At 38.6% G+C, this 27,880-nt stretch overlaps 1 long non-coding RNA gene across 5 annotated transcripts in view; it reads right to left on the reverse strand.

Moving 5' to 3' along the window:
• Nucleotides 1-1,876: 1,876 nt before the first annotated feature.
• Nucleotides 1,877-27,880, reverse strand: part of LOC114906198 — a 61,199-nt gene continuing 35,195 nt past the window's right edge. For 2 of the 5 annotated variants that reach the window (XR_003796394.1, XR_003796397.1), the window contains exons 5-10: nt 25,071-25,165; nt 24,301-24,420; nt 14,297-14,443; nt 11,311-11,439; nt 4,079-4,214; nt 1,877-3,131 (exon numbers count right to left, since the gene is read on the reverse strand). This is a non-coding gene — a long non-coding RNA (uncharacterized LOC114906198). The remainder of the gene's footprint in view (nt 3,132-4,078; nt 4,215-11,310; nt 11,440-14,296; nt 14,444-24,300; nt 24,421-25,070; nt 25,166-27,880) is intronic. The other 3 variants (XR_003796396.1, XR_003796398.1, XR_003796395.1) reach the window with 3 other exon arrangements.

The raw sequence follows: 27,880 nt of genomic DNA on the forward strand, positions 1-27,880 counted from the left end.
TAAAGTGATACAGAAACTTTGGAAAAGTTTAACTCACTCTCACTCCTAGGCATTTACCCTATAGAAGTGAACATTTATATTTACACAAAACTGGTACCTGAGAGTTTATAGCAACTTTTTTCATAATGGCCTAAACTGGAAATATCTCTCATGTCCATCAATTAGTGAATGGATTAAAAGCTGGTACATCCATACAGTGAAGTACAACAATAAAAATAATGAATATTGATTTACATAACAATATAGATGATACTTAAATGCATTTTGCTAAGTGAAAGAAGCCAGATCAAAAGGTCTACATATTGCATGACTCCATTCATATGACCTTCTGGAAAAGGCAAAACCATAGGGATGGAGAACAAATAGGTGGTTTCCAGGGATTGAGGGAAAGGGTTTACAACAAAAAGAGCAATCAAGAGAAATTATTAACGCTAAAACAATTCTGTATGGTACTGGAGTGGAAGGATACATGACTCTATACTTGTCAAAACTATAGAACTATACATGATAGGAATGAATTTTAGTGTATGCAAATTAGAAATAAAAATCTCAAACAAATGGATATTTTTGCCTGTTAAATGATGAGAGATTTATAAAAGGAAAGGGCATATTTTGATGCACATTTATGCACCACTGATGGGAATGTTATTTGTACAATATTGAGGACAATTCAACAACACCTTTCAGGTGCCCTAAAAATGCTCTCATCAAACTCAGTAATTCCAATTCTAGAAATTTATTCTAAAGAAATAGAGATGCACATAAAGGTTAATGTACAATTATGTTCATTATATTTTAATTTTATAGGCAAAATTGATAATATCCAAAATGTCTGCATCATGGGATCATCCACAGTAAGTCCCCTATATACAAACAAGTTCCATTTCAAGAGCGTGTTCATAAGTCCAATTTGTTCGTAAGTCCAACAAAGTTAGCCTAGGTACCCAACTAACACAATAGGCTATATAGTACTGTACTATAATAGGTTTATAATACTTTTTACACAAATAATACATAAAAAACAACACGAAAAATAAAGAAAACATTTTTAATCTTAAAGTACAGTACCTTGAAAAGTACAGTAGTACAGTATAACAGCTGGCATACAGGGGCTGGCATCGAGTGAACAGGCAAGAGTTACTGACTGGAGGGAAAGGAGGTGGGAGACGGTAGAGCTGAAGGATCATCAGCAATAGGTAAGCTTCAATTTTTTTTTTAACCTTAATTTAAAAATACTTTTTTATTTAACATCTTTATTGGAGTATAATTGCTTTACAATGGTTTGTTAGTTTCTGCTTTATAACAAAGTGAATCAGCTATACATATACATATATCCCCATATCTCCTCCCTCTTGCATCTCCCTCCCATCCTCCCTATCCCACCCCTCTAGGTGGTCACAAAGCACCGAGCTGATCTCCCTGTGCTAGGCGGCTGGGTAAGCTTCAGTTTCACTCACATTCTGGGCCTGAAATAAAGATACTGTACTACTATGCTCTATACAGTACGGTACAATAAAGTACACAAAAGCACAACCACTTGTAGAGGATGCATGCACGTGACAATGTACGCCAGACACGTGAACTTACATGACTGGACGTGTGAACACACGTTCGCATCTTTGAAAGTTTGCAACTTGAAGGTTCATATGTAGGGGGACTTACTGTAAATGAATTTTGTTAGAACCATATGAAATATTATGTGACAGTACTGTATTTTTAAATAATGCTAATGATATAGGAGAATGCTTGTTAATTCTCAAATGAGAAAAGTTAGAGAATAACATATACAATGTCAATTTTATTTTTAAACTCTGTTATATACACTTATTTTAAAGAGTAAAAGGAAATACATGCAAATGTTATGAATTATTTTCTGGGTTATAAGATTATAGGTATTATTTACTTTTTAATTTATACCTTTCACTTTATTTTTTAACAATGACCACTTGTTACTTCTGTCATCAAAAAGAGAACATTTTTTATTTTCAAAAAAGAAACAAGCCCAGCCTAATGCAGCCAATCCCATGATCTTTTCAGTTGCTATCTTCACTCAGAAGGCCACACTGTTGTCCCCCTGGATGCTTGTTGTTGTCTTGCTCCTTCAGGTACTGGACTCATTGCATATGAATGAATACCTGCCAAAGTGAGAGACAGAGAGTGGCAGCATCTCTCCAGGAACATGAAACTGCTTAAACTGGCCTGATCAGCCACAGGCTGATACTGGTATCCATCTCTATGACCTATACAGGGAACAGATGTCTTTAAAAGCTATAATGCCCATCTTATATAACTGGAAGTTTCCCCTCTTCCAAATCTTTTCTTCTATGAAATAATCTTTTAAAACCCTTCTCCAAAGCAGCTAATTTTATTTTAGATATTCCATCATTCTCTGGGGAATGACAAACGTCCAAGTATTGACCTTTCATTGTACTGTTTCCTTATGTCCTATCTGCTGTTTGGGGTTGCATGAAGCCATTCTGCCCACTATCTCTGGCCCATTCATCCTATTAAAAAGAAAAACAAAAAACTGAGCTATTTGGTACTACTTGTGCTATTTCCTCTGTCCTCAACCCCTTTAACACCCTGTTATTGAACTGGAGAGTTCTTCTAAGTTGCAAACTTTTTTCTGGGTTGTTTTTTTTATACAGGTCAACAGAAACCTCCACAAGGGCAGACCTACCTAAGAAAAGTGGCTGACAGTGACTCTCACGAGTAACGAAAGTGCAGCACAACTTACCTTCACTCTACCTCTAAAAATAACAGGTTCATGAAGCGAGTCTCGGTGCCTTCTCCACTGAGGTAAAGGATTTTATGACCTTTACTTTTCTCTCCTCCCTTCATTCTTAATGGCAATAAGGAGTTAACACCTATCTTCACTCACAAATATCAGAAATCTCAGGTTTGCTTCCTTCAATCATGTAGGCTTCTAGGTCTAGTACCCACTAAAATGTCAAGCATTTGTTACTCCATAATGGGATTTCATAGCTTCCCTCTCCTTCCCCTCTGCACCGCACTCCTTCTCTCCTTAAATCCAGAGAGAAACATGGTGTCACTACCAACACTCACTGAATCTTCATTCACTCATTCACAGTAAGGCTCTTCCCATCTGGGGCCTGTTACAGACAGATGGCCTGGGGGAAGGAAAAGAAAATAAACACCTGCTGAAACCCATCAGGGTGGGGCAGGAGATGAAAGGTGGCTAGAGAGAGCAAGGAGTGCACTAGAAGGATTATGATGAAAGGAGAGGCAAGGCACAGGATAAGGCACCAGAAAATGTGACTAGGGGTGTCCTGAACAATCACTGGGAATATTTGAAAGGTTCAAGACTTTCCACTTCCCCCATACCCTACCTTGCCCACCCCCAAGAGACAAAAAGTAACCTGACACTGTTTACTATTGACCCATAAGATGTGTGTCCTTATATACCATATGTATGCAAATCCTAATCTCTGATGACCAAGTTAGGAAGGGAAACAAGCCCTCCTACTGGTATTTCATAATCAGTTGAGACATCAGGAGTAATCCCTGGGGCTGGGGTCCAGTTGCTGGCCATGGCTACAGTGTCTCCTGTGGCTGCCCCAGGAGATAAGGTGGGAGTTGGTTTCAGGGTGATTAACATTGAGTATTCTCCAACTGCAGAGTAATTATGACAAATTCAACCCCAACCTTAGTATTCATACCTCCTTGGGTTTTAAGAGATGGAAAGAAGTGTTAATGAAAGACAGTGACTCACAGTGGCATATACGTGGGATAGAGAAGTGCCAGTGGAAGGAGAAAGTCATGGCTTTTGTTTGCTTTAATCAGTGATATCTTAGTCATAGGACTGAAGGAAAAAAAACATGAATGCAGGGATTGGGGTTATTTTCAAGTCAATTGACTACCTTCCTTCCATGAAGTTGGGGTCTTATGTTGCTGAAACTCAAACTCATCTCTGGTGGCCTATATTCCAACATTGGGGATCTGGCAATTTTTGACTACATGGTGTCCTCTTTATGGGAAGTGATAGTTCATATATATACATAGAGTACAACTTCTGAAAGGAGCCAAGAGGGCTAAGCATGCAATTGAAAAGAGCAACCTGTGGTCTGGAGAGTCTTCAAAAGAGTGATCTATCTATTGAGTCATGCTTTGCAAAGCTGGGATGAAGAGATGCTGTAGTCATCCTCTGATCTTTTCCTTTTCTTCTCCTTCATGAAGTCTTCTACCAGCTCCTCCTGAGGAATAAATATAGAGCAGCCCCCACGGGAGGGGATGGGCTGTCTGAGGGCCTGGTCACTCTAACACAGTGGCTCTAAACCTTTATTGGAATATTGGCTCATTTGAAGACTATAACAAAAGAAAAATGACTGCATGCAATTTCAGAGGGTTCACAGAGACTCTCTTCCTAAACTTTACCTTCCAAGTCCTAAGGGATGGTCTTTGCATCAATTTCCAGCCATCCTTCCCAAAAGCACAGGGAACATCTACAATATGGCCACCAGACTGGATGTATCCTGAAGCTAAATGGCTTTTACAAAGTGGTTTTGTTATTCATCCACTGATGTGGGCTTTCTTTTGTCTACTCTTTATCTTAAAAGCTCAATTAGATAATAGGACTGTGTCTTGTTCTAATCAACACGAGTGTTTTTCAAGTACTGTGCCTGTCTTTTTCAAAGGGCAGTTCTAGTTCACTCCTCAACTCAGAGGCTCAGAAGCCAAAGCAAATTATGGAACACAGCCAGCAAAAGCCTGTACCATGTAATGAAGTTACATCAAGGTCAAGGGAAAATTTTAATCCTAAACAAATCTTTCTATCATACTTCCAGATGACCAGCCGTGCTGCTCTTTCAAAGAGTTAGGAGATGGCCACAGGATTCCACCAGTGTTAAGGGCCAGCAGCCTAGCTATCCTTGCCTGGGATTACTGCTCATTTTCACACATGAAATGTTGACAGATCCAAAAGGGATAAACAGATGGCACACAGCAAAGTGTCAGATATAGAACAAGCACTTAATAAAGGAGGGGATCATTTTAGATGTGCATTCTGCCAGCCAAAACCTCAGTGCAATGGGCAAACCACAGTTTTTGCATCTTCTAGTAATCCCCACCACTCTTCTGAGGCTCATACTACCATCCCACTACAACCTCTCTTCTCTTGCATCTGCACAACTGTCATGCGCCAACCTCCAGATCATTCCTCAGTCACTGAAGCCTATTTTATCTAGCCTACAGTGTTCATTCCTAGCCCAGCTTTTGCTATAATCCTGGGTCACTTCAGTATCCAGGTAAACAACCATCTGACATCCTACCATCACAGGTATCTTGATCACTCCAATTTTAAAATTTTAACATTCCAAAGTTCAGCCTCTGATACAGGTCCTATCATTCTAGTTTTCCAACTACTCAGCACCCATCTTGATTGCACTAAGGCCTCTTTTTCTTTACAGACTCTGAGCTTCCTTCCATATACAGTCTGGATCCTCAAATCCATTTCTGTGTAACTCCTCTCTTGCTAGCTGTCCATCCCTCAATCAATCAAGATCAGTTCCAGGCAACCAAATGTTACTTGTAACAATGGCCCAAGACCACTTTATATTTTCCTTAGTCTATTATCAAGTTTCAAACTAGTTGTTCACTTTGATATGTCATAAGCTCTCCAATCCAGCCTTTTGGCCTGGATATTCCTTAGACTCTTGTCTCCATAATCCTGTCCCTGGTCAGCTTCCTCTCTATCATCCACCTCTCCAATTACAAATCTTCAACACCCTTATCAGGTACTCTTCCTAACTCTTATTCTTATCACTATGCCCCAGTGAAGAGGTAGCTCCTTTCATCTAAGGCTAACCCTCCACCTGTGTTCTAAGAGCCAAAAGTTATCATCTCTCTCCCACATGTACAATGCCTCCCTTTTCCCTGCCCTGTAGTCTATGAACATGCTCAATTTTCTCCTACATTAAAAGGGAGCTTTTATGACTCACTGTAGGGCCCTGATGGAATTGGTTAACTTGTATTCTAGTTGTCACATCTTCTAACAGAAAGAAGCCTTCTCATGAAGCAATAATGATTTATCACACTAAATAAGAAAAAGGAAGTATGAGCCTGTTGAGTGGTGAAGATAATCTGGAGGCCTACCTGTTAATGTAGGTAAGGGGATAGCTGAGGTATAGTTGAAAGGGGAAAACTGTGAATACCAGCCACAGGAGCAAACCCAGACTGTGAGGATGAAGTTTCTGATCAATGACCACTCTGGTCCTACCCAAGGAGCAACTGGCAGCAATTGTAGTAGTGGCAGCAGCAACAATGCAACATCTGCAAGTAGCCAAGACTAAAATACAGGCATAGAAACAGAGTATTTCATGGAAAATACAATATTAAATATGACATATATGTGGCACTTGTGCTGCTACTCCCCTTCCCCCACCCCCAGCAAACATCACTAATTAGTTATAATCCTCTTTCATACTGAGCTGAGATCTGGCTTCAGAATCCTTTTTATAAAACATAATCAAGACAGGTACTATCAATCAATTGGAGATGGTACTTGAGATGAAGTATATTTGCTATTTTTGCACTACACAGAAAAGTCCTTGGCAAAAGAATTAGAAGATAGGAGTAAGCTTCAGGAGAAAGCATACTGAAGACAGCTTGGACGTTGTAGGCAACTGGCGGGGACAAGCTGAGCCCATGGAGATCACAGAGCAGGCGCCCAATTAATGTCTGTTGATGATTCATTTTTTCATTCAACAAACATTTAATGAGGCCTACAATGTGCACCGGATTAGGCACTGCGAATACAAAGATGAATAAGGCACTGTCCTTGCCCGTTAGGAATTTAGAGTCTGGTAGACGAGAGCCATAGACACGGACAATGATAATACAACCTGATAAGTGCTAGGACACTTAGCAGGTTGTATTATATCCATCCGAGTAGGATTTCTTCAGGTTGCTGTTGGATCCATGAAGTCCTCCCAGCCACCAGGGCCTGCTGTTGTTTCTGTCACGCGGTGAATGTCCCAAGAACTAACAATGATACCTGCAATTTATAGCGTGCTTATAACATACACTTTACAATATCCTCATGAAAACCCTGCAAATTAATTATTATAATAGATGAAGAAATTGAGGTTCAATGAGGTTTAGTAACATGCCTTAGATCACACAGTTACTAAGTAGTTGAGCCAGGTTTCAAATCCAGTTTTGACCAATTCCAAAGCATTTTACTACATTTTTTAGGATACTTTTATTCAGTTTGGGTACTGTACAAATTTTCAACAACTTTATATTTGGAAATAAGAGCAAATGCAATAGATTAGTGATCAGGGCATGGACAAAAGTCATCTGTTTTCCCAACCTATTTGGCAGAGGGAAAAAAAAAGGCAGAGAAGTGACTTCACACTAGCATGCCATTGAAAACCTTGAGGTCAGTTAGTTTTACTTTCTTTTGCAAACCCCAACATCCTTATTGACAATATAAAATATAAGTACCTCTAGTTAACTATCTTCTTTTAATCCTCGTCAAGGTCAACATCATTATCTGCAGCAACTACAGTTCATAAAGCATTTAGCATATTCCACACCAGTTCCAAGCAGTTTACAGAAATAATCCCATTAAATACTTACATTCCCACCCTCACTCATCATTGCAAAAAGATATTATTAATTCTATTTTACATAAGAAGTACCAGAGAGGTGAAAAACCATGCTCAAAACCACATTGGTAAGTCCCAAACTGTCACTGTACTGCTTTGCTGTCCTGCTCAGGGCTTCCTGTCCCAAACCTTCTTCCCCCTACTGCCCTCCAGGATGGCTAGTGACATAAGGTCCACTGAAAATACATACGGTCTACTTAAACATAATCTCCTATTAATCATTCCAGTCACAGAAAGCCATTCTCTGAATCCCCAGGGTCACCACTCTGAGCCTTAAGGGGAGAATTTCCCAAATATTCTGTTTATATTGCTTTGAGAAAAGAGAAAATAAACACTGGATATATTTAGATTTTTAATTATTGAATGTATTTTTTTACCAAGAGATATAACCATAAACATTTAAAAATCCCTAAGCAAAATAAAGCAATTGAGACAATAACTAAGGTCATTTCTTCCCTGAGTGGGTTTTAAATATAAAAGCCTCCATTTTTGGTAAAAAATATTTTGAGAGATATATGACAGTGAGATTAGCCCTGCTATTGATGAGAAGGACCAGGAACTTAGTAATACTATGAGAAGTCTGCAGCTGTTCAGATGTCTTCTGAAGAGTCAAAATTTCATATGTGGCTGCCCCCCAAACCAAAGAAACTTGCAAAATCTGTGCAGCAAAGCCCTAGTCTAGAAGGAACAACTTTAGATGTTCACCCATCTAAAGAACACGTGAGGATCTTTCATGAAGGCCGGGGTGGGGATGGGGGATACACACTTGCCGAAGCCTGAAAGCCTAAATTTTCCCATGTTCTAATTACATCTGTATTTTGTATAAACCCTTATTTGAGAGGTTATCCCCTCTTCTTCACTCCCACTCCTTCTAGCCTTAGATCACTTATCATCTTAACTACTACAGTATCCTTCTAACTGATCTCCCTGTCCAGATTTGAAAATCTTCCATACTACCAGAGTGACCATCAAAAGCATCTCCTTAAAACACTCAAAATGAAATCCAAATTTCATGGCACATTTCCAGTCTAATTTCATGAACTACTTGTAGTTTCCCAATTCATCATTCTATTTCTAATCCCCATACCTTTGCTTAGAAGGTACTTCCCTCTGTTTTCTGCCTAGTCAACCTTTACTTTTTTAAAGAATCAACTGAAGCATCAGTTCCTCCAACCTCTGCATCTCCAGACTCAGTCAAATGATTTCTCTTCTGAACCCCATAGTATCTTGTACATACCTCCATTGTAGAGCATACCATACTGTTGTAAGTATCTGTGTACATGTCGAACTCTCTCACTAGACTGAGAACTCCTTGAGGGCAGGAATTGTGTCTAATTCATCTCCATATCCCCATCACCAAGCACAGTGCCTGGCAGCACAAAAGGCAGCAGAGAGAAGCTGAAGATGCAGGAGAGAGAACAATAAAGCAATATTCTTTTTTTTTAATTTTTTTTTTTTGCGGTACGCGGGCCTCTCGCTGCCGTGGCCTCTCCCGTCGCGGAGCACAGGCTCCGGACGCGCAGGCTCAGCAGCCATGTCTCATGGGCCCAGCCGATCCACGGCATGTGGGATCTTCCCGGACCGAGGCACGAACCCATGTCCACTGCATCGGCAGGCAGACTCCCAACCACTGCGCCACCAGGGAAGCCCAATAAAGCAATATTCTTGAACTGAGGCATAATACAAATATGATGAATGAGTTGAAGCTATAGAAAAATATATTTCAGCTCAGTATTGCATAGAGCTCTTGAAAGAAGAGATAAGTTAACTCAGGGAGGAGTTCCCTATCACTAAGTACACTTACTTGGAGGCAAAAAGACCATTTGTTGGGTATATTATAAAAGGACTTGAATTAGGGTCAAATTAAAATAAGCTGTTTTAGATATGAGATTTTTTTTTTAAGGTCCTTCTATCCTTGAGGTTCTAAATCTATAACCTATGCTATAATCAAAAGAGCCACCACTCTGAGCCCATGTCACAGTGAATGGTGGCTCCCAGAGTTGTGGACAACTGTTGAGGCTTCATCTCATTCCTGTCCATTAGCAGACTGATTGTACAACATAATTCATTTTCCGGTGGCCTGATTCCTTGGTGACCCTTGAACCTGGAGCAGGAAATACTTTAAATGCTTTGAAGGCCACCAAGTAGAACCTCATGACCCCAAATATCTTCCACAACCTGCTACGTGAAGCCTTACGTTTCTTCCTTAAACCTTTAGTGCCTTTGATCAGTTTGTTAAAATGCCACTTAATCTAATATGGCGAGCTCGCACCAATCAAGTGTATACTATAGGATGGATAAAAACAATACAACCTTCTGTACCTCATGAAATCATCTAGTCTCACCTTCCCCTCCATCCAACACAAATCAAAGAATGCCTACAAAATATCCTGATTTTTAATTCTGGTACTGTTTCTTCAACTGCAAAATATGGACATTGTATTGAATAGTCTCTCAGATCCCTTTTACCCCATAGAAATATATGTTCCTCACCTATAAAACAGACAAGTGGAATCGGTTCTTCCAACTTCACCAGATTTTTATAAGGGTCAAATAAAACCATGTTTCTGAAAGGCTTCTAAATGATAAACTGCGATACAAATGTAAGGAATTACTATTGCAAATTAAGATATATAGGAGGGGAGAGGTAAAAGAAGTATGCTCTGCCATTAATGAGATTAGTTACCTGAGCAAACTTATTCTACCTCTCTGGGATGCCTCAGAGGGTTGTGATGATTAAATGGGAACATGTGAAGTAGGCACACAATAAAAATCAGTTTCATCTGCCCTAACTGAGACAGAATCTCAGTTATAAATGTGCCCTTAAAGTGCATGTAATCCAACTTTCACTCCATGCAGGGAGATTCTCAAATTCCACTAGGTTATTATTTCCAAGAGTATTTTCATCTTTGGACATTCTTGAATCTGTTACTCCATTAACTAGAACTGCCTTTACACAACAAAACCAACTATCCCTGACTTCAGACCAGCAAGCTCTCCATTTTGGAGTTGTCTCCCACAATCTAAACAGCTCTAATTCCTATAATGCTTCTCATAGGATCTAAGTTCAAATATCTCTCTGTATCCTGGATGTTCTCCTTTAGCTCCCTCTCAGAGAGTTGCTCTTAAAATTGAAACAAAACCATCAAGTGGAACAGGACTCTTACCTCTCCGAAACTGTAAACTTTTGTAGTGAAAACACAACCAGTTAACTCTATATTGGAGGGTTTGAAGGTCTTCAATGGGTACATATGCTATAAACAATAAGCAGAGTCCCCAAAAGCTTGCAGGATGGAAGAAGCACTTCGAAAAGGGAAAGGGGAGGGTCAAAGGGATGCTGACAGTATTAAAAACAAATGGCTTACTACATAATTTCCCCTAATATTAGCAACTACCTCTATACTTATGCAGAACAGGGATATGGAACATTATAAATAATACAGACTCCTAGGGCCTTGTAGAAGAAATGGTAACGTCATATTCAAAAATACATTTTATATGACCTTTTATACTAATAGAGTCTAGTCTATGCAGATGACACCTTCTGTACTTTTCCCACCAGAATCTCAGTTCCTAAGACATCTGCCTACTTCTTCCAGAAACTAGGAAAAAAATATTGAAAATAATAAGTGGAAAAGACAAGCACACAATAATGAGGACCTGAATAAAAGGAGAAACATACCACATTCATGTATGAGAAAATTATAAAGATGACAGCTCTCCAAAACTTATTCTATAATTCAATGCCATTCCAACTGTCACTCCAATGGTATTTGTGGTGAGAACTTGACATGCTCTTTCTAATGGGCTCCTGGAAGAACAAGTATATGAAAATAAAGAAATTTTTTAAAAAACGAATGAGGGTCTTTCCCTACTAGATAAAGTTGTTATTTAAAACTAGACATGTAGGAACATACAGCAGTCACATTGTCTAATCACAATGCAATAAAACCATATATACATGTATACATTTCATTATATGTATATATTTCAACATATATTATATACTTCATATATATATGAAATATGTGCTCAAACCAGAAAACCTCAACATGAAGCATCACAGTAAATAACAATTGGGTCAAAAAAGAAATGTAAATTATAATCAAGCCAATTTAGCAAGTAAAAAAGGAACACTATATCATAAAGCCAATACTATACATAGCCTTATGTTCTCTTATTATAAGGTAATGAAAAAGAATTACTTTCAGTAAAGATAACAAACAAAATGAGAGTCAAACAAAGGAGAGGAATAGGGGACAGAAAGAATATGTGAATAAATAATAGCCTAAAACTTGCCAAATTTGATGAAAAAAATATTAATCTATACATGCAAGATCAATGTATGCCCAAAAGAATAAAGTCAAAGACACTCAAATCTAGACTCATGACTAACTTCAGATTCTTGAATGCAGCAAGAGAAAAACAACTCATCACGTACAATGGCTCCTCAGTAAGTTATAGCTGACTTCTCATCATAAACCATGGAGACCAAAAAACAGTGGGTGATATATTCAAACTGCTGAAGGAAAAAGAATGTAAACTGTGAATTCTATGTTCAGCAAAACTATCCTTGATAAATTAAGAATTATAGCATTACCAGATAAACAAAAATTAAAATAATTCAGTGCTAGCAGACATGCCATCTACAAGAGATACAAAATCAAGTCCTTCAGGCAGAAATGAAAAGACATTAGACAGTAACTCACATGCACATGAAAAATAAAGAGCACCAATAAGATAACTCCATAAATAAACAGACAAAAAAAAATCTGTATTTATTTGTAACACTTTTCTTCCCATTTCTGACTTAAAGACAATAGCATAAAGGAATAACTAGAAAATTGTGTTGATATGCTTACATCATGTACAGATGTCATTTACATAATAATAACATCACAAAGGAAAAGAGAGGGAACAAAGACATAGCAGAACAAATTGTATACACAATTGAAATTAAGTTGGTATTAATCTGAAATCAATTCTTTTAAGGTAAGTTGTTAACTGAAAGATCAGAGCAACCATGAGAAAAACAACTCAATAAATATAATAAAAGAAAAAAGGGAATTTAAATGGTACAAGAAAATGCTTATAATATTTAACAAAAAGAAAAGAAGGTAGTAATACAGGAACAGAGGAACAAAAAGACATAAGACTCATGGAAAACAAGTAGCAAAACAGACATCAATCCTACCTTGTCAGTAATTACATTAAAGATAAAAAAATTTTTAAGTAATGCAATCAAAAGACAGAGCTTGGAAAAACAGATTTAAAAAATATAATCTACCTATATCTTATCTACAAGACACAGTTTAAATTCAAAGACACAAAAAGTTTACAAGTAAAAGGATAGAAAAAGACGTACCAGGCAAAAACACTAACCAAAAGAGAGCTGGAGTTAGCTCTACTAATAATAAAACACACAATAAAGAAAAGATTATTACTAGACATGAATAAGGATATTTTATTACAATCAAAGGATCAATCCATCAGGAAAGTATAATTATAAACATATATGTACCTAACAACATAGCACCAAAAATAAGGAGAAAATGGTAGAAACAGAAAAAGAAATAGATAATTCAGCAATAAGTTTCAGTAACAGAACAACTAGGTAGAAGATCTACAAGAAAAGAGAAGACCTGAACAACTCTATAAATAACCACTTGATCTATTAAACATCTACAAAACATCCACACAACTGCAGAATACACATTATTCTCAAATGCACATGGAACATTCTCCAGAATAGACTAGATGCTAAGAAATGAAACAAGTCTCAACAAACTTAAGAGAATTGAAATCATATAAAGTATGTTCTCCCATGATGAAATTATAAATAACAGAATGAAATTTGGGAAATTCACAAATATGTGCATATTAAACAACAAACTCCTAAATAACCAATGGGTCAAAGAAGAAATCACAAAAAGAATTAGAATTTATTTTGAATGAAAATCTAAACAACATATAAAATGATATATAACTCAATTCCAGTGAACATAGGATTTGAATAGACATTTCTCCAAAGAAATACAAATGGTCAATCAGCATATGAAAAGTTGTTCAACACAGATACACTAGGCAAAAACACGAGATACAAGAAACAAATGACCCTTGAACAACATGGGCTGGAACTGTGTGGGTCCACTTACAGGTGGATTTTTTTTCAATAGTAAAAACTGCAGTACTACACAATCTGTGCATATGCGGAACCTCGGATAGGAGGAACTGCATGTATGGAAGGCTGACTATAAGTTACATGTGGATTTTCCACTGTGAGGAGGATGAGCACCCCCAACCCCCTGTGTTGTTCAAGAGTCAACTGTACTTAACATCTACTGGGATGGCTATTATAAAAGATAGAAAATAAGTGAGAATGGAGTTAAATTAACATCCTCATAAATTTCTTGGTGAGAACGTAAAATGCTGCAGTTACTTTAGCAGTTTGTCAATTACTCAAAACATTAAATGTAGAGTTGCCATATTACAAAGCAACTGCAATGCTAAGTAGATACCTAAGGAAATGAAAATATGTCCACACAAAACCTGAAATGTCCTTCAACATTATGCCAGCATCAAACTGCCCAATCTGTGTAGGCATAACCCATAAACATATAAGCAAAAATTAGAGATAAAATAAAATACCACATAGAGATTAGTCTTACCATTGAAATATTTTCATCCGTTAGGACATGTAAGCTTTCCAGTGACACCATGAAGTCAAAAGATGATCCCGTAATACAGCTGGGCTAAATAATGATCTAGCAGAGAAGCAGCAGAGGCAAGACTGTAAAGAACAGTCACTGAAGAACCTCCAAAACAGAAAAGTACATTTGACCACAGGTGGTGAAAAATCTTAGCAGGACCACATCTATAATACAAAGGGATTGCTGAGCCAACAACTAGACATTTATTTTTAGTAACAGATAGGAAAATATGACAATTCAGTACCAATACAAGGCAGTAAAAAAGACAAAATTTTCTTAATGGTGGAAAAAGCCTAAGACCTACCAAATATATTTCAATCACCTTGGTGACTATGGTTTAGATTAATGCTATTCAACGAGTAACGACAGCAGACAGAAACAATGACCATTCACCATGATAAAATTTTGGGACACATTTGTTGATCACATGATTAAATTAACATTGGCAGTATAACAAATCACGGATCTATGGTTTCATAATACAGCAAGTAACAGGCCCTCCAGAACCACTCAGTCCATGGTTGGCAGATCCTAATACCTAACGTTTTGCTAATTAACAAAATTACAGGCAGTCAACTGGAGGAGCAAAGAAAGGCTAAATGGTTAACAATATTAGAATACCCCAATCTAAATAGCAACACTGAACTAAAAGTAAACAATGAAAAGTTCTCCATGTAAAGCACTATAACGTACTGAGCAACCTAGGTGACAATACTAAAGCACACCACCTAAACAAGTTTTGCCATGACAAAAAAAGCAAAAATTTTTGAAACCAAGTGAGACGCAGCTCAAAGTACTGTTTAACAAACAATAGTGGTTACTAGAGAACACCAGCAAAATTAAACCACCACTCATCACTGCATTATACATATGCATGCTAGATAATTTTTAAAATAATTTGGAAAACAGAGCACAATTATAACCAATAATACATTAACACATACTATGCTTTTTGGTATCCATATCAGATTATCACAGAGCATGTGCTTACTAGGGCAACGTTATGTTTGACAAAAGTCAGCTGAAGTTACTGCAACAATAGTACAATAAAAGTATATCAAATAACAACACTTGGAAATTTCGGAATAGCACATTAAGTCTTTAACAATACACTCCCTCAGGCATTTTTTCATATATGGAGTAATGTACTCCAGTGAGGTCAACTGGTTTTAGGAGAAACACGGTCCTTGTTATCTGATATAAAGACATCATCCATGTGTTTTTAATTTGCTAGTGAAATTTTTAAATTGCTAGTGATAAACCAGGACAAAGCTAATAAGTAGGAATATCGAATTAAACCAATTATACATCAGCACTACACTATACTGCACACAAACACCAACGTCAAATTTTATAAGCCAGAGCCTGTAACTGGGCAAAATCAAGAAATGAAACAAACACCCTTGAAATTCCTTAAATATATTTTTGGCTCACTGCACAGTCATCAGTTTACTGTACTCTCAATCAGAACCATACTTGTGATGCAAGCAATGCAATATCACTCAAAAGGGCGACACGTTGTGGACTAATGCGGTACTAGAGTCTTGGGGGGAAAAAAACTTTGTGTCCACAAGGTGGCAACAAACCTTGAAATATCTCCTGACAAGGGGCACAAAACCCTCCATAAATTTGGAGGCAAGACACCTAAAATTAAAGAAAAACAGCCACTGTTATATACGTAATAATTACACTGACCTACTTTAAAAAGGTCACACACCTCAGTGAATGTGGAGATAAAGTTAATATTACAAGCAAATAAACAGCTTTTATCAACACTAAAATATTTTTTGCTCTTTAGTACTATTAGACTGTGATGTTAATGAAGTTTTCATTCACAAACTTCCATTTCTGGAAGAGACTGAAGAGACCAAATTTCTGTGAGAATGATGAACCTAACATATCCAAAAGGCATCATATTATGGGTAAATTGAGTAACACAGTTTCCGTTATGTTTCCTCTTTGTCCACTAAACTATGCAAAATCTGGATGAACTTTTCTTGGAGTTTTTATGAGTGAAAACCTCATTCCTATCATGTTATGGAGGATCTACAGTAATTGGCAAGACTACTACTTTACATATGGCATGATCAAAGTGACCTATAAACAAGAAAATCACACTATAGATGATATACATGTGATATATAACCTACAATAGTTGACAATCTCAATGTCCTCAAAAACCTTACAACATTATTGTTGTCTTACCATCACTGGAGCATTTACATTTAGAGTAATAATCCCTGAAGGGAAATATGCAACCAATACCACTAATACAAGCTGTGGAAAATTTCCACAATCATTGCTAATTGTTCTCAGAAATGCACAAACTTTGGAGGTATACTGTAAATGGTTGAATAAGACACTAAATGTACCAGTAAACAGCCTTATTAATACCTTTAACAACCAAAAAACACCATTATTGGGCCTTAAAACCCTATTACTCTTTAAAAGTATTTAAATGTCTAACAATAAAAGACACTCAACAACAACCCTGAAATATATTAGTGACTCAAAATGGAGGAACCAGATTGTAATGTTACTGGAAAATTGGGGAGGCATTTCTGATCTGTAGTGATTTCACAAAAGGTGCTGCCCTGTGGACAAATGAGGTACAACATAAAAGCTAACATAGTGGTTATCTTGTATCCACAAGATGGCGCCAAATTCCTACCAATCTCAATATTTGATTATGTAGCAGAGGTATTAAACTGCACTGCTGATGACACTAATTTCCTACATTCACATGAACATCAAACCGTCTAAATTCCCAAAGGGTAATGATGCATGTACCAATTGGATACATGTTCGAATTAGCTCCAACTTCTCTACAGTTCAGTTACAAATGTGAAAACACCCATTACAACCTATGAAAACGCCACACTATTACTGCAGATTTAACAGGCAGTGGAATGAGGCTTCCCTGGTGGCACAGTGGTTAAGAGTCCGCCTGCTGATGCAGAGGACACGGGTTCGTGCCCCCGTCCGGGAGGATCCCACATGCCGCGGAGCGGCTGGGCCCGTGAGCTATGGCCGCTGGATCTGCGTGTCCGGAGCCTGTGCTCCGCAACGGGAGAGGCCAGAACAGTGAGAGGCCCGCGTACCGGGTGAAAAAATAGGCAGTGGAATTAATAATGAAACAATGGCTGTAGGATATTGGAGCCCAGAGAATGACGCATACATTTACGACTAAATTTACCTACATATACTTTTTGGCCTGTCAAGAACCAAACTTAGAATGCAAGCTCGTCACCTGTTAAATAGCAGTGTGGGTAAATTTAGTACAGAGCATCACCTAACTCTGAGACAGTACCAAATCTAACATTTAGAAATATGCCCGGATAATCACATGCTATCAGTGCGTTGGAGAGTGGTATTGTAAAATTATTTGCAAATGATAATGGTGATAAATCAAATACGTTCATGAAACGTTCAGCATAAAGGATCAAGAGCAGACATACAATTTAATTTAAAATGTTTCGCCACCAAATGCCTTTATTATTGACTTGCTTGTTTCCAACGCAAGAAGTGCATTACTAAGAGTAATTTTCTTAAAATTCATCTAATAGCTTATAAAAGACAACACTGTAAAGACAAATGAAATATACGTAAGATCCATGGTAATGGGTCTTTTGTCCAAAACACAAAAACACAGCACCAAATTCGTCAAGGCTCGTGAAAGATATGATTGGCAGTGGGATCCTACTTAACATTGCCAAATATTCAGACAAAATTGACTCCCTAAAAAAGTAAATAGGCACCTAAGGATACCTAGCAAACTTTCTTTTTTAAAAAGCCTTATTGTATTGGTATAGAATCAAGGGATCCTAACGAAATGCAACTGGAAGAGACCCTGAGACGTTGACTTGTAATGTCACCTCTGCAGAGGCAAAGCAGAGTGGACAATTGGGGAACTCCATTGCAAGCCTCTGGCAGCGTCAACAAATAAAAAGTAGGTGACTGACGTTATAGGTATATGACAGTAGTAACGCTACTTAATGTAAAGACACAAATATGGAAAAGTATAGCTATCCAGGTTTGCAGTATTATCTGCCATAAAGTGATGACAAGACTAAACTTCCCATAGAAAACTGACCCAATAGCAAATGGCTACATTATTGCACTACAAATTCCAATTAGTGGCTCAATATTTCAAAGACGGATGCCAAACCTGTGACTTTATTGGACAACTTGATTGCATTGCCTGTTTGCAAAAGATGGAAGCAGCCCAGGTAAATTAATATTGCACCTAAAAAACAGTGACTGGTTTATCACACACGTAAGCATGAATATACAGTTACTAGAAATAAAGGACCTTAAGATACAATGAGTTTTTCAATAAGCAGCAAAATTTTACTAAAATTTTTACTAAGTCTAAACTTTGGAACACAGTGCTCTGCACCAGAGATTTCCAAAGGATAAGTCATGCAATTACATTTGACGTTCTTGCTAATTTGTCCATAGAGAAACCAAAATTGGAAGTTCATTACAACCATATCATAGGAAGATTTGCTGAGCTTAAGCTGCCAATTGGGTGTTACATTCCATCTGAAGAATCAATTAAACTAGAAACATAGAGTAGCACCATGTCTAACACGTTTATCCTGTCTCAGGACAGCCAATTCTCCAGCAGTGGCTGTCTACAATGCAACAAAGCATCTACAGGAGCATACTTAGGAGACAGACAACTAGAAGAGGAGTTAGGCACTTATATGCTTTCAAAGAAACAAATATTTTAAAGGCATTTCTTGAAAAACTAAGAAAGCTCACCTGCACTACCAATGTAGGGAATTGTCCGAATAACCTTAATGAAAATTCAAGTAACATGTCCTAGGCAGTAGAATGCTTGAAAGGAATAGTAATGTCTACTAATAGTATTAACAGAGATTATCTGGGAAAATACAACCCAGCCCATCAGGGGATATTTGAGGACCACAAAGTCCCAGAACCCCAGGTGGCTAGGACAAAAAGTGCTAGCAGTATACAACAGCTTCTTGTCCACTTACAGGAAAACTGCCCTTAAAGCCAATGAGTGGAGAATGTATTGCAAACATGATTCCCAAAGAGCAGGGGGGCACTATGGGTGACAAAATTATATTAGAATATTTTCAGATAGCAAGTTTGTTGAAGATAGGCACTATTACTAACTAGGCATTAAAGAATTTCACCACCTAAAAGATTGTTGCATATTTGCTGACAGCGATGGCAAACTCCCATCTGAAGTTTTGCTTCCTAGTTCACTTTCAGGGACACTTTGACCAATGCTGTCATTAGGCAATTCTGATTTCTTCTTAGTACTGGGGGTGCATGATGCGAGGCACTTCACAATATGCTAAGAGGTTCTAGAAAAGGGCCTTTGTATGGATGGGGTCTAGGACAAACTATAAGGAGACCTACATTTCTACTTCACACGCTCCAGTGCAACGTAGAGAGGGAGCAGCAAAGGTGAACTAACCTTAACTTCCAACGATGAGAGATCTTTTGTGCCGCTGCATGGGACTCCTTCAAATCAATAAAACAGCCAAGCAGGGAAGTATATTCATGAGTCCCACCCATACTCCAAGGACACATTAAAAAGTATTTATTCCCCCCTTCTTGTGGAAAGCATGCCCAGTTTGTAGTTCCCACATGTATAAAACCATATGCTTTTCACTTAAAAATGCCAATTTTTTTGTGCTGGAATCTGAAACTGATGATTCAGAAGCTGATTTTATTCCCATCTCTGCCAGTATGTCACTTTTAAAGGTTGAAATAAACAAAATCTTTCCTTTCTTGACTGCTCTTAATATGCGTTTGAGATGTGAACCAGGAAGTGCAAAGGAAGCTCAGAAACTAAGCACAGAAAGCAACTCATCCAAAGGATGGGTAACTCAATACAGGGTAATAAATGCAAAGTGCACTGGCCATTCTGGCAGTGATCAAAGATTGCCTTTATCAATGTAGGCATCACAAAGCTCTATGGGCCAAGTATACCACAAACAAAAGGCATCAGGCTCATTCCTCCTCCCGATGAAAGCAGGGGTAATCTTTGTTCTCTTCATCGCAAACCTGTTCCAGATTATTCTTGAGGTCAATACCTGCAACCATCCTTCTGGTTAAAAACCATCTCAGTAAGAGTGGCATGGACATATTTACACTACCAAACGTAAAATAGATAGCTAAGTGGGAAGCAGCCGCATAGCACGGGAAGATCAGCTTGGTGCTTTGTGACCACCTAGAGAAGTGGGATAGGGAGGGTGGGAGGGAGGGAGACGCAAGAGGGAAGAGATATGGGAACATACGTATATGTATAGCTGATTCACTTCGTTATAAAGCAGAAACTAACACACCATTGTAAAGCAATTATACTCCGATAAAGATGTTAAAAATAAACAAAAAACCATCTCACTACATCCTTGAACACGTGCTCTGGTCCTAACATAAGGTATGGGATTTCTTAAATCTTTTATTTTGGAGTCTCATCTAAGACCTCCTAACTGTAGAGCACATGCTGAACTACTGCACTTAGTTAAAAGGCTGTAAGGGCAGTGAGTTCCTGAGATGAACACCAAGAGTTCATCATAGCAGCATCTGTCTGGACAGCCTTCTGGTCCTGATAAGCAGAAGCCAGTAAAAAGTACAGCTAAGCCAAAGACATCCCATCCCAAAGGACAGCTGGAATTTCAGCAATACTATGATTGGAGACCCCTCAGGGGACCCAGAACCTTGTCTACCATGGTGTACTATTCCTTGGGGAACAAATGTTGCGTGTTCTTCCTATTGTCCTATAGAGGAACTCTCATCTTTGAAGAATACTGGCATCCTGTATTAAGTGAACATAGTTCCAGTAGCAACTAAAACTTTTCAATAGGTTAACTTCTCTTAACCTTATCCTCAAGTGTAAAACATGCAAACTAGGAAGTGCTTCAAGTCAAATTACTCAATCAGATGGCCTACAATCTAATGTCTGTAGTTATGTATGTTGCTCAACTATCCTGTACTTACCGGACAGGAAGGTTCTTTGAGTCATGTCGAAATCCACAGAAAATCTTTAAGATCTTAACACACTTGATTATCCATCGTAGTTCCGCCATCCTTCTCCCATTAACCCCCAAATTGAACAGTGATAAATACTCAGGAAACACTGGTAGGACACAGGCTGGCCCATCAATCCCACAGGGATGAGAAGCCAGGGAAAGAGTGGAGAGGATTCTTGGATGTAATAATAAAGGCATCTCAAGTTGGAACTTTCTATATAAAGACGATGGTCCCTGGACTCCATTTTCAACATATTGAGCAGCTTGGGAGTGAAAAAGAGAAGAGGCAAAAGAATAATTTTTTTCAAAGTCACTGCTAATAACTACAGTGCCTGCTTGATAGGGTTGTGTAATAGAGCTGCAGCCATCCCCGACTGAGGCACTTGATAGGTGACAAAAACCTGTGTCCCCTGATTCCTACAGGATATGCATCCTTCCCTCCATGCTGCCCCAAATACCTCCTCTGCTGCTCATCAGCTTGACACCACATCCCCATTCCACAGGAAACCATCCCTTCCCTGCTGCTTTCGTGGCCTAAGTGACAGCCACAAGTGGTCCCTCTCCCAGTGCTTGAGCTTACCCAGAGCATAAACAATCGCTGGGCTCCAAAACACACAGAACCAGGATGGGCATTAAGGGGGCAGAGGTTAGGCTGAGCCCTGCCAAGGAGATGGGGTGATGTGAAGATAGCTGCTGAGATCACATGTCTTCTTGGACTGATGTTTGATTTCTTCAAAGCACTATGCAGTCTTTCTTCTTTGAAACCGATTCCAGATGGATCTTCCATCCCTTCCCTTCTTCCCTTCTTGCCCCAAGCCCTCAGGCCCTCACCCCTACCTATCTCCCTTACCTAATAACTCTCAAACAGAACTCCGAATAGCATCAACCTGTATGACAGGAAATGCTGACTATCCCACACCTTACTCCCTACTTCCCTCTTAATTGTTTCTTAATGGATGGGAAGCCAAGACTCTAAAATCCCTTAAATACCAAAAGCAAAAGTACTAGAAGGGCTCATGCAGTTTCCTTGAGTTTTCAATCTATCCTGGGCCAGACAAGCCACCCACACCCAACCCATGGATCTCAGTGTTCACACACAGAAACTCATAGGGCCTAATCAGGCAATTAGTCTATTCAGCTCTAATACTCTATAGAATATGGATTTGTATTCTCTCTCTTAACCACACACCCCTTTCCTTGAGGCTCGGGAGCGGCACTGTCCACCCCAGGACAGCTCTGGTGTTAGCAGTGGCCCCAAAGAACTCAATCTCAAACATCTTCTGAGATGCACCAATTCTTCTGATGCAGGTTGTCAACCATGGCAAAGTCTAATAATGCCAAGTGAGTCTTCATCCTACCACCCTGCTCCTTGGACCTAAAGGCACTTCCCAGATTCTGCCTCAAGCTGTGTTACAGTTTGGTGTGAGGGGACATTAGGCATCCAACAGCAGGGTTAAGTGTAAGTGATTACAGTTCCTGATATTTGGCATTCCTTAGGGGCCAGGGTAAAATAAGTGACCTCCTAGACAGACGAACTCATAGGCACTGTGAAATGAGAGCTCACTAGTGATATGGTACAAGGCTAACGATTAATGGGGGGAAACCTACAAAGGACTCCCTAAATTGCCCTGCCCACCCTCTTAGTAGGTCAGTTCAAAATTCCTCCTGTTGTGAACACTCATTTACTTAACAATCAAGCTGCTACCAAACTAGCTCAGTCACCTGGGGTTAAAGCCTCAAAGGCAGAAGCAGGGAGGTAAGGCACAGAGAATAAGCTAGAGTCTAAAAACAGAAGCCTTCAACAAGTAAGCCCACCACACACAACCACCATTTTAAAGGTAAAAGGAGAAGTCTTAAAATGAGACAAATGAAAGACACCAAGAGGCACCAAGGGGCACATAACTCATTCTTCAGTGACTCCACAAAGCCCCTCACTTGTCTGGCTCAACATGGACCCCAAAAAGCCAGCACACCACTCTAGCTGAACCACTGATGCTCCCGAGCTCCCAGGAGACAATGATGCCAAGAGACCATGATCCCTACACCCCATACCCCATTTATATTCCAAAAGAAGGATAAATGACCCCACACTCACCCCCATCTGCTTTGCTGAGAATTTTATGAGGATTTATTTATTGTATAAGCCTGCCAGCTTTCCCAGCCAGGTGGTTAAACTCTGAATATGAAGGGTTGGAGAAGGTGGAGGTGAGAAGTATGATTTAAAAAAAAAAAAAGAGAAAGTATTAGACTCAGATAAATGAAAGGGGGCAAGAAGGAATAACTGCACATGCCAGGGGAAGGAGAGTGAAACAGCAATCGATGAGGGGCCTTGATGTAGGGGCTAAGAGTGTAGACCCTGCAGTATGATCACCTGGGTACAAATCCCTGCTTTGCAAATGACTTGCTGTGTGACCCTTGACAGGTCATCTAGACTGTGTAAGCTGTAATTACCCCATCTGTAAAATCTGGATAAGACTACTCACAGAACCTAAAGGAAAGGGTTACTGTATTAAATGATTTAATACATGAACAGTGTCTAACACACAGGAATTACCCAATAAATGTTAGTTGCTTCTGAATCTGGGCTCCAGCAATCTGGGTCTATCAGTCACTTTGCTTCGCTGTTTCAGCCCTGACACAGGGATGCTATTCTCACTAGGGCCATGTGGCCAGGTAAGAAACTGTGCCTGGTCTAAGGACTTGCGCACATTACAACTGAAGTGACTCACACGTATGTGAATTAAGTATATTTAACTTCAACCTGAAAAAACTTGTGAGCTAGAAATTCAGAAACTTCAAGGCCAAGTCAAGGCTGAAGGCCAATAAATAGAAAGAAAGCTTCTCAATCCCAAAGGAGTCCCTGGAAAAGGAGTAAAGCCTGACTTTCAAAAGGGCTGTAGTTAACAGTGGAGATGCAGGTCTGACACCCAAAGCCCACCCTCCTCCTACCCTGTCGAAGCAGGTCTCTGTCAGGGCAGTGAGCACTAGTAGCCCCAACAACTGCCACAGAAGTGTCTTTGAAGAACAGACGGTGATCAATTCTCCCTCTGTGCACGGCCGTTTTCTTTCCTATTAAAAAAGAAAACTTATTGAGAAAGACCGCCCTGTTGGGGAAGGCTAACTGCACTTCAGTTGAATTGAAGGTTTAACTGCTGAGAAACCACATGTATCCCTTAGACAAATATATAAGTGCATACGGGTCATCTGTTCCCAAGCAAATATGGGGAAATTTTCACAGGTGTGAAGGTTAGCCATGCTTCTCTTCCTTTGAGAAATGTGAGTTAACTGAATCCCAAACAATTCAAAGCTTTCCTTGGAATGTAAAATGCCACAAACAGCAGAGCCTTCAAATTCAAACTGTAACTTAAAAAGCATTCTGATCTTGTTAAAATTATTTTCTCTCCAATTCACACTCTGATTATCTGTACAATGTACATGATATGTACACCAATTATAATTTACTTATCCGAGGATGTGGGGAAGAGCACATCTGCAAGGCCCATGGTAGGTAATAATCAATAGGAACACAGACAGATATTCAGTTTAGGCACAGCAAAGCTCTGTTTTTAATGGATTTTCTTTAAAACCAACCAATTGGACTATGCATTATAGTTTATAAATTATTCTGTAGTTTAAAGGAATAAAACTTTCCCCCTCTGACAGAAAGACAGCCCTTGTCCCAACAACATGAAAGATAATGAGATGGAATGATCGCTCACCTGACTTAACTCAGCAATCCTCCGCGGACGAGATGGAAAGTCAAATGGAGGATGAAGACCTGAAGATTGAGGAGCCTGAATTTCCAAGGTTGAACCTGGACAGAAACATCTGGGGTAAAACAGTTGACTTGATAGCAGGTTGGCTCCCAGGAATCTCTCTATTCTGGTAGCCAGATAAAGGAACCAAAAGGCAGATCTCTACTTGGGAAATCAACTGAGTAATTTGGAACAAGTCTCATTCTAAAGTGCTTCTCCAGGGTGGCGGGGGAGGGATAAATTGGGAGATTGGGATTGACATATACACGCTACTATATATAAAATAGAGAACTAATAAGGACCTACTGTACAGCACAGGGAACTCTACTCAATACTCTTGTAATGGCCTATACGGAAAAAGAATCTAAAAAAGAGTGGATATATGCATATGTATAATTGATTCACTTTGCTGTACACCTGAAACTAACACAACATTGTAAATCAACTATACTCCAATAAAAATTTTTTAAAAAATGCTTCTTCCATGGAGTGTGGTTAAATTACGAAAACATGTGTATAATAAAGGTTGTTAGGATGGAGACATCACAAGAGGAAATACCAGAGAGGTCAAGGGTAATTAAGGAAGTCCAAAGATGACACTGTAGTATCCTGGGGCAATTAAGAGCTTAGGCTCTTCCATCATAAGACATGGGTTCAAAAAGGGAGTCTACAATTTACTGTCTGGCCATGCTTGGATGAGTTTTGAACTTCTCTTGGTTTGATAACCTGTCTTTGAAATGTAATAAAAATGATACTAACACCAGAGATGGTGAGATTATTACATCAAGTAGAAGCAATTAGAACAATTCTAGGTTTGGCTATCTCTAAAATGAACCAACCTTGGGAGGAAATGGCCTTTATTAAAAGGTCTTTTCTGTATGGTTCAATTGTGTGTTTGAAAACCAGATGTGGAGATAAGGGTCATATCCAGGTGTTCTATTAGAAAGGTACCCCAGTTAATCCTAACACACCTATCCTATATACTCTAATGATTGCCTCTACTTTGCTGGTCCAGCATTTAAACTTAAAAAAAAAGGGCAAATCTTAAAGAGTTCCTGATCTTCCTAGGAGCACAGTTACCCCTGGACATTGAAAAGGACCTCAATTTACCTCCAACTAGAGCATCATTGATAAAAAGATAATGAGAGAGAACCTACAGAGCAGAGACTCTGGGGATGAACTGCTTGAATTGCTCTGTGACATTTCGGGAGCAAGGTTACTGAGTTTAGCTGACCTCAATTACGGCAGCTGAAAAAAACAAGGGATAATATTAGAATTTACTTCCTGACCATTAAAACTGAGTCAAAGCACACATAGAACAGTGTGTAGGGCTTCCCTGGTGGCGCAGTGGTTGAGAGTCCGCCTGCCGATACAGGGGACATGGGTTCGTGCCCCGGTCCGGGAAGATACCACATGCCGTGGAGTGGCTAGGCCCGTAAGCCATGGCCGCTGAGCCTGCGCGTCCGGAGCCTGTGCTCCGCAACGGGAGAGGCCACAACAGTGAGAGGCCAGCGTACTGCAAAAAAAAAAAAAAAAAAGTGAAAGAACAGTGTGTAACACTATGTGCTCAGTTAATGTGAACTATTTTTATCAAAAGACTATTATAAAAGAAAAAGGATATTGTATAAAACCGACTGCTGTCTGTAATAGAACAAATAGATATGATTAAGAGGTATTTAAATGAGAAGGAATAGTTGTATTTGGTAGAAAGTGCTAGGAAAACAGATTAAAAGGTTAAAATAATATTTCAACCATTAAAAGTGTTATCAACTAGTGAAAGTGAAAGGAACAGAGGCATCTCATAACATAGGACTGAAAGAGGAAGGTAAAGGATGGTGGATGACAGCAGGGCACAGAATGAGTATGTCTGTCAGAGGTGAGACAATAAATTAAGTGTGAAGGGATGTAGGGATGTATGGACAACATTTGCTTATTGAATGTGGGTCTAATTACTTTACACTTAACTGTCTTCACATCAGCTAATCAAGAGGTGCAAAACAAACAAAAAATAATCGCGTCTCTAACAAGTTTATAATATAAGAAATTATCAGGGAGATACGTACACAAAGATGTTTCTGTAAGTATGTTAACTGTACTGATATGTTCAAATTTTATTTTTAAAAAAACTTAAAATAATTCTAATGTCTAAAAAAGAGGGAGATGTTATACCAAAAAAATCACGGTCCAAATGAGATTAGTGTGTATTCATATTTAAAGACAGGAAAATGTTTTCGTTAATTTAAGAGCCATCTAAAAATGTTATCAGTATACATACATATACTAAAAAGAAATGTACCAAAAATCTGAGTGGTTCTGAATATTCTTCTTTTAATTGTGCTATGCTTTTTTACTTCAATTTTTTACAATGAATACCTATGCCTTTTATAATTTTTTAATACATTGTATAATGGGGGAAAGAAAATGATTCTGAGTGATAGATACATAGATTTGAACTTATTCCTTCCTAAAGAAATTGACTAAACGTCCTCAGAAAATATGAAGAGAATAAGGAGAAAAGGAAAGTAAAGAGCAAATGTTCAGGAAATAGACACCAATTCTACACAAAATACTGACCTATATTAAAAATTATAGCTAAAAGAAAAATATATTTTAAATCACATAAAACTATTTACCCAATTAGTATTACTGTTCAATTTTAATCAAGGAAAATAGACATTGATGCCAAAGGTATCTCAACTAAAATAGGAAAATATTTTGTTAATTTTTGGATAGCCTGTGCTGATATTAGTATAGATGCCTCATAATTTCAGCAG

The sequence above is a fragment of the Monodon monoceros genome, unplaced genomic scaffold (assembly GCF_005190385.1).
Source record: "Monodon monoceros isolate NGI ecotype Baffin Bay Population unplaced genomic scaffold, NGI_Narwhal_1 Super_Scaffold_22, whole genome shotgun sequence".
Classification (NCBI taxonomy): domain Eukaryota; kingdom Metazoa; phylum Chordata; class Mammalia; order Artiodactyla; family Monodontidae; genus Monodon; species Monodon monoceros.